Genomic DNA, 11,787 nt, shown 5'->3' with positions numbered 1-11,787 from the left:
ATTTTATCACAATCTAGTAGTTACATTTGGAAATTTAGTTCTAGGACATTTGATTTGAGCGCAATCCTCAAACTTAGGTCAAAAAAGCCATTTAAGCCTTTTCACAGTGAGATCTATGCGATATGGCCGAGAAATGTAATTTTGATGTTAACTCCCAAACCGCTGCGCAGAAGTAAACCAAACTTCACCCAATAGTGTATTTTATCACAATCTAGTAGTTACATTTGGAAATTTAGTTTTAGGACATTTGGTTTGAGCGCAATCTTCAAACTTAATTAAAAAAAGTCATTTAAGCCTTTTCACAGTGAGATCTATGCGATATGGCCGAGAAATGTAATTTTGATGTTCACTCCCAAACCGCTGCGCAGAAGTCAACCAAACTTCACCCATTAGTGTATTGTATCCCAATCTAGTAGTTACATGTGGAAATTTGGTTCTAGGACATTTGATTTGAGCGCAATCCTCAAACTTAGGTCAAAAAAGCCATTTAAGCCTTTTCACAGTGAGATCTATGCGATATGGCCGAGAAATGTAATTTTGATGTTAACTCCCAAACCGCTGCGCAGAAGTCAACCAAACTTCACCCAATAGTGTATTTTATCACAATCTAGTAGTTACATTTGGAAATTTAGTTTTAGGACATTTGGTTTGAGCGCAATCTTCAAACTTAATTAAAAAAAGTCATTTAAGCCTTTTCACAGTGAGATCTATGCGATATGGCCGAGAAATGTAATTTTGATGTTCACTCCCAAACCGCTGCGCAGAAGTCAACCAAACTTCACCCATTAGTGTATTGTATCACAATCTAGTAGTTACATGTGGAAATTTGGTTCTAGGACATTTGATTTGAGCGCAATCCTCAAACTTAGGTCAAAAAAGCCATTTAAGCCTTTTCACAGTGAGATCTATGCGATATGGCCGAGAAATGTAATTTTGATGTTAACTCCCAAACCGCTGCGCAGAAGTAAACCAAACTTCACCCAATAGTGTATTTTATCATAATCTAGTAGTTACATTTGGAAATTTAGTTCTAGGACATTTGATTTGAGCGCAATCCTCAAACTTAGGTCAAAAAAGCCATTTAAGCCTTTTCACAGTGAGATCTATGCGATATGGCCGAGAAATGTAATTTTGATGTTAACTCCCAAACCGCTGCGCAGAAGTCAACCAAACTTCACCCAATAGTGTAATTTATCACAATCTAGTAGTTACATTTGGAAATTTAGTTCTAGGACATTTGGTTTGAGCGCAATCTTCAAACTTAATTAAAAAAAGTCATTTAAGCCTTTTCACAGTGAGATCTATGCGATATGGCCGAGAAATGTAATTTTGATGTTAACTCCCAAACCGCTGCGCAGAAGTCAACCAAACTTCACCCAATAGTGTATTTTATCACAATCTAGTAGTTACATTTGGAAATTTAGTTCTAGGACATTTGGTTTGAGCGCAATCTTCAAACTTAATTAAAAAAAGTCATTTAAGCCTTTTCACAGTGAGATCTATGCGATATGGCCGAGAAATGTAATTTTGATGTTCACTCCCAAACCGCTGCGCAGAAGTCAACCAAACTTCACCCAATAGTGTATTTTATCACAATCTAGTAGTTACATTTGGAAATTTAGTTCTAGGACATTTGATTTGAGCGCAATCCTCAAACTTAGGTCAAAAAAGCCATTTAAGCCTTTTCACAGTGAGATCTATGCGATATGGCCGAGAAATGTAATTTTGATGTTAACTCCCAAACCGCTGCGCAGAAGTAAACCAAACTTCACCCAATAGTGTATTTTATCACAATCTAGTAGTTACATTTGGAAATTTAGTTTTAGGACATTTGGTTTGAGCGCAATCTTCAAACTTAATTAAAAAAAGTCATTTAAGCCTTTTCACAGTGAGATCTATGCGATATGGCCGAGAAATGTAATTTTGATGTTCACTCCCAAACCGCTGCGCAGAAGTCAACCAAACTTCACCCATTAGTGTATTGTATCACAATCTAGTAGTTACATTTGGAAATTTGGTTCTAGGACATTTGATTTGAGCGCAATCCTCAAACTTAGGTCAAAAAAGCCATTTAAGCCTTTTCACAGTGAGATCTATGCGATATGGCCGAGAAATGTAATTTTGATGTTAACTCCCAAACCGCTGCGCAGAAGTAAACCAAACTTCACCCAATAGTGTATTTTATCATAATCTAGTAGTTACATTTGGAAATTTAGTTCTAGGACATTTGGTTTGAGCGCAATCTTCAAACTTAATTTAAAAAAGTCATTTAAGCCTTTTCACAGTGAGATCTATGCGATATGGCCGAGAAATGTAATTTTGATGTTAACTCCCAAACCGCTGCGCAGAAGTCAACCAAACTTCACCCAATAGTGTATTTTATCACAATCTAGTAGTTACATTTGGAAATTTAGTTCTAGGACATTTGGTTTGAGCGCAATCTTCAAACTTAATTAAAAAAAGTCATTTAAGCCTTTTCACAGTGAGATCTATGCGATATGGCCGAGAAATGTAATTTTGATGTTCACTCCCAAACCGCTGCGCAGAAGTCAACCAAACTTCACCCAATAGTGTATTTTATCACAATCTAGTAGTTACATTTGGAAATTTAGTTTTAGGACATTTGGTTTGAGCGCAATCTTCAAACTTAATTTAAAAAAGTCATTTAAGCCTTTTCACAGTGAGATCTATGCGATATGGCCGAGAAATGTAATTTTGATGTTAACTCCCAAACCGCTGCGCAGAAGTAAACCAAACTTCACCCAATAGTGTATTTTATCACAATCTAGTAGTTACATTTGGAAATTTAGTTCTAGGACATTTGGTTTGAGCGCAATCTTCAAACTTAATTAAAAAAAGTCATTTAAGCCTTTTCACAGTGAGATCTATGCGATATGGCCGAGAAATGTAATTTTGATGTTAACTCCCAAACCGCTGCGCAGAAGTCAACCAAACTTCACCCAATAGTGTATTTTATCACAATCTAGTAGTTACATTTGGAAATTTAGTTCTAGGACATTTGATTTGAGCGCAATCTTCAAACTTAGGTCAAAAAAGCCATTTAAGCCTTTTCACAGTGAGATCTATGCGATATGGCCAAGAAATGTAATTTTGATGTTAACTCCCAAACCGCTGCGCAGAAGTAAACCAAACTTCACCCAATAGTGTATTTTATCATAATCTAGTAGTTACATTTGGAAATTTAGTTTGAGGACATTTGGTTTGAGCGCAATCTTCAAACTTAATTAAAAAAAGTCATTTAAGCCTTTTCACAGTGAGATCTATGCAATATGGCCGAGAAATGTAATTTTGATGTTAACTCCCAAACCGCTGCGCAGAAGTCAACCAAACTTCACCCAATAGTGTATTTTATCACAATCTAGTAGTTACATTTGGAAATTTAGTTTTAGGACATTTGGTTTGAGCGCAATCTTCAAACTTAATTAAAAAAAGTCATTTAAGCCTTTTCACAGTGAGATCTATGCGATATGGCCGAGAAATGTAATTTTGATGTTCACTCCCAAACCGCTGCGCAGAAGTCAACCAAACTTCACCCATTAGTGTATTGTATCACAATCTAGTAGTTACATGTGGAAATTTGGTTCTAGGACATTTGATTTGAGCGCAATCCTCAAACTTAGGTCAAAAAAGCCATTTAAGCCTTTTCACAGTGAGATCTATGCGATATGGCCGAGAAATGTAATTTTGATGTTAACTCCCAAACCGCTGCGCAGAAGTCAACCAAACTTCACCCAATAGTGTATTTTATCACAATCTAGTAGTTACATTTGGAAATTTAGTTTTAGGACATTTGGTTTGAGCGCAATCTTCAAACTTAATTAAAAAAAGTCATTTAAGCCTTTTCACAGTGAGATCTATGCGATATGGCCGAGAAATGTAATTTTGATGTTCACTCCCAAACCGCTGCGCAGAAGTCAACCAAACTTCACCCAATAGTGTATTTTATCACAATCTAGTAGTTACATTTGGAAATTTAGTTTTAGGACATTTGGTTTGAGCGCAATCTTCAAACTTAATTTAAAAAAGTCATTTAAGCCTTTTCACAGTGAGATCTATGCGATATGGCCGAGAAATGTAATTTTGATGTTAACTCCCAAACCGCTGCGCAGAAGTCAACCAAACTTCACCCAATAGTGTATTTTATCACAATCTAGTAGTTACATTTGGAAATTTAGTTTTAGGACATTTGGTTTGAGCGCAATCTTCAAACTTAATTAAAAAAAGTCATTTAAGCCTTTTCACAGTGAGATCTATGCGATATGGCCGAGAAATGTAATTTTGATGTTAACTCCCAAACCGCTGCGCAGAAGTAAACCAAACTTCACCCAATAGTGTATTTTATCATAATCTAGTAGTTACATTTGGAAATTTAGTTTGAGGACATTTGGTTTGAGCGCAATCTTCAAACTTAATTAAAAAAAGTCATTTAAGCCTTTTCACAGTGAGATCTATGCAATATGGCCGAGAAATGTAATTTTGATGTTAACTCCCAAACCGCTGCGCAGAAGTCAACCAAACTTCACCCAATAGTGTATTTTATCACAATCTAGTAGTTACATTTGGAAATTTAGTTTTAGGACATTTGGTTTGAGCGCAATCTTCAAACTTAATTTAAAAAAGTCATTTAAGCCTTTTCACAGTGAGATCTATGCGATATGGCCGAGAAATGTAATTTTGATGTTCACTCCCAAACCGCTGCGCAGAAGTCAACCAAACTTCACCCATTAGTGTATTGTATCACAATCTAGTAGTTACATGTGGAAATTTGGTTCTAGGACATTTGATTTGAGCGCAATCCTCAAACTTAGGTCAAAAAAGCCATTTAAGCCTTTTCACAGTGAGATCTATGCGATATGGCCGAGAAATGTAATTTTGATGTTAACTCCCAAACCGCTGCGCAGAAGTAAACCAAACTTCACCCAATAGTGTATTTTATCATAATCTAGTAGTTACATTTGGAAATTTAGTTCTAGGACATTTGGTTTGAGCGCAATCTTCAAACTTAATTAAAAAAAGTCATTTAAGCCTTTTCACAGTGAGATCTATGCGATATGGCCGAGAAATGTAATTTTGATGTTAACTCCCAAACCGCTGCGCAGAAGTCAACCAAACTTCACCCAATAGTGTATTTTATCACAATCTAGTAGTTACATTTGGAAATTTAGTTCTAGGACATTTGATTTGAGCGCAATCCTCAAACTTAGGTCAAAAAAGCCATTTAAGCCTTTTCACAGTGAGATCTATGCAATTCAATTCAATTCAATTCAATTCAATTCAATTTTATTTGTATAGCCCTCAATCACAACAGAGGTCTCAAAGGACTTTACAGAGGCAATATGATACACAATTAGAAATGAAGCAACAAAGATGAATAGATACAGTTCAAGTCCTGGGTATCCCCTATCCTTAAGACCCTCCATGCCGGCAAGGAAAAACTCCAAAAACTCCAGAGTCAATTGGGAGAAAAATGAGAAACCTTGGGGAGTACCACAGTCAGGAGAGATCCACTCCCAGGACGGATAGACAGGAACCCCAGAACGGCTAATGGAAATTAGCAAGCGAAATTATAGTCCGTAAAAATACAGTGGAGTAAAGGAGCAAGAAGAGGTCCCTCTAGTCAGATGAGACGGGGGTAGCAGCGAGGACGTCTATCCAGCCAGGGGTCCGGACAGTCAGGAGGCTGCAGCTGAAAAATAGCCCCTCCCCAGAGGGGAGGGGGGAAAGGGGACACCGGGTGACTAGTGATGAAGAGACTAGACAACTAGATATTAACATTGGAAAATAGAAATAAAGTAAGACAAGTGGTAGGTAGAGTAAGAAAAGGAGATAGAACTCAGCGGCTGTACTGCCCCCCAGCATTATAGCTTCTAGTGCAACTTAAACTGTGAGTCTATTCCGACTTCAACTAGCCTAACTATAAGCTTTGTCGAATAGGAACGTTTTTAATCTAATCTTAAATGTGCAAACTGTCTCGGCTTCTTTAATACTAGCTGGAAGCTGATTCCATAAAACAGGGGCTTGGTGGCTAAAGGCTCTAGCTCCGACAGTACTTTTATGAACCCTGGGAACTACCAGTAGACCTGCATTCTGAGATCGGAGTGTTCTGTTGGGGCGGTATGGAACCAGAGCATCGGTGAGATAAGATGGCCCCAACCCATTAATGGTCTTAAATGTAAGAAGGAGTATTTTAAATTTAATTCTAAACTCGACTGGAAGCCAGTGAAGTGCCTGGAGCACAGGGGTGATGTGCTCTCTTCTATTGGTTCCTGTTAAAAGTCTTGCTGCTGCGTTTTGGACTAGCTGAAGACCTTTTAGAGAGCTTTTAGGACAAGCTGCAAGTAGGGAGTTACAGTAATCCAATCTCGATGTAACGAACGCGTGAATTAATTTTTCTGCATCGCTTTTAGATAAAATATTTCTAATTTTGGCGATGTTGCGCAGGTGAAAGAAAGCCGTTCTACAGGTTTGTTTAATGTGTGCTTTAAACGATAAGTCAGGGTCAAATAAAATTCCTAGGTTTTTAACTGTGGCGCTGGAGGCTACACTTACATTGTCCAGAGTGACTATCTGGGCAGATAAAGAGTCTCTAACACTTTTCGAGCCTATTATAAGGACTTCTGTCTTTTCAGGGTTAAGTAGAAGATAGTTAGTGCTCATCCAGGTATTTATATCTCGGACGCAGGCGCTTAGTTTTTCTACTTGCCTGACCTGCTCAGGTTTAATTGATAAATACAGTTGTGTGTCGTCAGCGTAACAATGAAAGTTAATGCTATGTTTTCTGATGATGTTACCTAGAGGAAGCATATACAGCGTAAACAAGATGGGCCCGAGGACAGATCCTTGCGGCACACCATAACTAACTCTAGAGTACGATGATGATTGCTGGTTTACATTGACAAACTGGTACCTATTAGATAAATATGATTTAAACCAGCAGAGGGCTGCTCCTCTAATGCCTATGTCACATTCTAATCTCTGCAATAAGATATTATGGTCGATTGTGTCAAAGGCTGCGCTCAGGTCCAGCAGAACCAGGATCGAGACTAATCCAACGTCAGCGGCAAGTAACAAGTCATTAGTTACTTTAACTAATGCGGTTTCAGTGCTATGATGAGCTCGAAAGCCAGACTGGAACTGTTCAAATAAACTATTGTCCTGTAGGTGCTGACAGAGCTGTTTAATTACCACTCTTTCAAGGACTTTGGAGAGAAATGGTAAGTTAGAAATAGGTCTATAATTGGCCAGAATATCAGGATCAAGAGTAGGTTTTTTCAAGAGCGGTTTAATAACTGCATATTTAAAGGACTGCGGCACGTAGCCAGTAACTAATGAGGTATTTATTATATTTAAGATAGTGTCAATAGTTAGAGGCAGGGTCTCTTTAAAAAGTTTGGTTGGGATTGGGTCAAGGAGGCACGTTGATGGTTTGGAGGACATTATAATTGAAGTTACATCAATTTGGTCTACAGTGGTAAAGTTATTTAATATTTTAGAGGGGTTTATAGGAGATTCCGAATTCTTTGTCTGCACTTTATCAGACCTAATAATTGGAAGTGATTCATTTATTTTATTTCTAATAGTTGCGATTTTATTGTTAAAAAATTTTAGGAAGTCATCACAGCTAAGGGTGGTTGGGATATAAGGTTCTATTGAGGTGTGACTGTTTGTCAGCCTTGCTGAACAGAAACCTAGGATTATTTTTGTTTTCCTCTATTAAGGATGAGTAATATCTGGTTTTAGCCGTGCGCAAGGCCTGCTTATATGTCACTAAGCTGTGTTTCCAAGCAGAGAGGGTGTGCTCTGTGTTGGAACGGCGCCAAAGTCTTTCTAATTTACGTGTCGATTGTTTAAGAGAGCGTGTTTCAGCATTATACCAGGGAGATGCTCGTCTCGGCTTGACAAACTTTAATTTGGAGGGAGCGACGACATCTAGGGTGGTACGAAACGTAAACAGAACACGATCAACAAACTCGTCATTAACAGCAAGGCCGGACATCACTCCTTCATAATTAGATGACATGGAGGCAAATATAGGCTGAATTATCTGTTTATACTCTGAAACAGAGTGATCACCTAATGTCCTTTTCATCTGAGTTCTAATCACTGGTGGTGGATTATCTTGAAGCACAAACCGAAAGGTAATTAGAAAATGATCAGACAGTACAGGGTTGTGGGGATGGACACTAAGATCACTAATCTCAGTACCGTAGGTTAAAATCAAGTCCAGGGTGTGCTTGTGACTATGAGTTGGTTTATTTACATTTTGAATGAAGCCAGTCCCATCTAGTAGGTCATTAAAGGCCTTACCAAGGGAGTCACCTTCATCGTCAACATGTATATTAAAATCCCCTACAATTATAATTCTATCCCAGCTTAGCAAAATACTAGATAAAAAGTCAGAGAAATCTAACAAAAACTGTGAGTAGGGACCAGGGGGACGGTAAACCACTATGAACAGAACTGGTTTTTGGTTCTTCCAGTTAGCGTCTATAATTGATAGTGCTAGACTTTCAAAGGAGTTATAAATGTAATTAGCTTTACTTTTTGGGCTCATACCTAAACAAGAGTGTGATATTACTGCCACCCCCCCTCCACGGCCCGTGCTTCTAGCTGTGTGAAAATTCACGTGACTTGGGGGTGTGGATTCATTAAGTCTAACAAAGTCATCCTGCTGAAGCCAGTCAGGGCCAAAATATGAATATTGTAATCCCCAATTAAGTCATTAACTAACAGAGATTTGGGCGAGATTGACCTGATGTTTAATAATCCGCATCTTATATATTTATTAAGAGCTAATTTATTTTCACTGCTATCAGGGGCTATATGTATTAAATTCTTTGGTCTCGTTCCTATAGTACTCGGTTTTCCCCTGTTCACTATACGAGGCACGGACACAGTCTCTATCTTCTGTCCTGAATTTTGGATTTGTGACAGCTCGGAAAGAGGCGAGTGGTCACTACTAACAGTGTTATGTTTTACACTACAACACTGCGCCCGGGCCCCCACTCTCAAGTGTCACTTTGGGAGACTTAGTTTGGCGGCCAAATTTCGAGTTAAGAGAGCAGCACCGTCCCAAGTCGGATGAATGCCGTCTCGGCGCATGAGCCCGGGCTTGCCCCAAAACGCGTGCCAGTTATCAACAAAGACTATATCGTTTTCTGGGCACCATCTAGACAACCAGCGGTTAAATGATGAGAATCTAGAGTACATCTCATCATTGACCAAATTAGGCAGAGGACCAGAGAAAACTACGGTGTCCGCCATCGACTTAGCAAGTTCACACACCGAGGCTACGTTTAATTTAAGCACCTCAGACTGTCTCCGCCGGGCGTCGTTACCGCCTGCGTGAATCACGATACGGCGGAACCTCTTCCTACTCTGCTTTAAGAGTCTGAGGTTTCCTTCGATGTCACCGACTCTGGCCCCTGGGTAACACCTGACAGACACCGCCGGGTGCTTCACGTCTCTAACTATGGAGCTTCCAATTACGAGAGTGTCTGGTTCAGCCGGTGTGTCGCTGAGGGGGGCAAACCTATTGCTGACGTGAAGCTGCTGGTGCACTAAGGTTGTGCGTTTACCACTGCGCTTCCCCCGTACAGTCACAAATCCCTCCTTAATTTCCCCCGGCTGCACGGCTCGCTGGGGGGCTAACTGCGCTAGCAATCCTACTACTGCAAGCACGACCTGCCACTACCTGGCTATAGCTAGGACTAGCTTTCGTCTCTAGAGTGCAGAGCCGTGCTTCTAGCTCAGAAACCCTGGTCTCCAACCCTGAGACTAAGCTACACTTCCTACAGCTACTACTGTCCTCGACGAAGGAGCCAGGGTGCTCGCTATACATACAGCACACTGAGCAGAAAAGACGGGAGGACGAAGGCAGAGGGCTAGCCATAGCTCGGATAAGCTAGGCTAGCAAGATAGAGCTAAAGAGGAGAGGAGAGTAGTTTTAATCCACGATCTGTCCGATCGTGGAATAAAACAAAATAAGGAGCACTAGGAGAGCCGAACTAGCCTAGGATCGATTCTCCGATGTGTCCGTTGGATAAAACAAATTGAGGAGCACTAGGAGATTAGCGACTAGTAGCAGCGCTAACAAACAAACGATACACTCACCGGATGTGACGTCACAGGAAAAAACTCCTAGCAATATGCAATATGGCCGAGAAATGTAATTTTGATGTTAACTCCCAAACCGCTGCGCAGAAGTAAACCAAACTTCACCCAATAGTGTATTTTATCATAATCTAGTAGTTACATTTGGAAATTTAGTTCTAGGACATTTGGTTTGAGCGCAATCTTCAAACTTAATTAAAAAAAGTCACTTAAGCCTTTTCACAGTGAGATCTATGCGATATGGCCGAGAAATGTAATTTTGATGTTAACTCCCAAACCGCTGCGCAGAAGTCAACCAAACTTCACCCAATAGTGTATTGTATCACAATCTAGTAGTTACATTTGGAAATTTAGTTTTAGGACATTTGGTTTGAGCGCAATCTTCAAACTTAATTAAAAAAAGTCATTTAAGCCTTTTCACAGTGAGATCTATGCGATATGGCCGAGAAATGTAATTTTGATGTTAACTCCCAAACCGCTGCGCAGAAGTAAACCAAACTTCACCCAATAGTGTATTGTATCACAATCTAGTAGTTACATGTAGAAATTTGGTTCTAGGACATTTGATTTGAGCGCAATCCTCAAACTTAGGTCAAAAAAGCCATTTAAGCCTTTTCACAGTGAGATCTATGCGATATGGCCGAGAAATGTAATTTTGATGTTAACTCCCAAACCGCTGCGCAGAAGTCAACCAAACTTCACCCAATAGTGTATTTTATCATAATCTAGTAGTTACATTTGGAAATTTAGTTCTAGGACATTTGGTTTGAGCGCAATCTTCAAACTTAATTAAAAAAAGTCATTTAAGCCTTTTCACAGTGAGATCTATGCGATATGGCCGAGAAATGTAATTTTGATGTTAACTCCCAAACCGCTGCGCAGAAGTCAACCAAACTTCACCCAATAGTGTATTTTATCACAATCTAGTAGTTACATTTGGAAATTTAGTTCTAGCACATTTGATTTGAGCGCAATCCTCAAACTTAGGTCAAAAAAGCCATTTAAGCCTTTTCACAGTGAGATCTATGCGATATGGCCGAGAAATGTAATTTTGATGTTAACTCCCAAACCGCTGCGCAGAAGTAAACCAAACTTCACCAAATAGTGTATTTTATCATAATCTAGTAGTTACATTTGGAAATTTAGTTCTAGGACATTTGGTTTGAGTGCAATCTTCAAACTTAATTAAAAAAAGTCATTTAAGCCTTTTCACAGTGAGATCTATGCGATATGGCCGAGAAATGTAATTTTGATGTTAACTCTCAAACCGCTGCGCAGAAGTCAACCAAACTTCACCCAATAGTGTATTTTATCACAATCTAGTAGTTACATTTGGAAATTTAGTTTTAGGACATTTGGTTTGAGCGCAATCTTCAAACTTAATTAAAAAAAGTCATTTAAGCCTTTTCACAGTGAGATCTATGCGATATGGCCGAGAAATGTAATTTTGATGTTAACTCCCAAACCGCTGCGCAGAAGTCAACCAAACTTCACCCAATAGTGTATTGTATCACAATCTAGTAGTTACATGTGGAAATTTGGTTCTAGGACATTTGATTTGAGCGCAATTCTCAAACTTAGGTCAAAAAAGCCATTTAAGCCTTTTCACAGTGAGATCTATGCGATATGGCCGAGAAATGTAATTTTGATGTT

This window comes from Corythoichthys intestinalis, chromosome 22 (genome assembly GCF_030265065.1).
Source record: "Corythoichthys intestinalis isolate RoL2023-P3 chromosome 22, ASM3026506v1, whole genome shotgun sequence".
In the NCBI taxonomy this organism is placed as follows: domain Eukaryota; kingdom Metazoa; phylum Chordata; class Actinopteri; order Syngnathiformes; family Syngnathidae; genus Corythoichthys; species Corythoichthys intestinalis.
The sequence above is the reverse complement of the archived record's forward strand: the minus strand, read 5'-3'. Positions refer to the sequence as shown.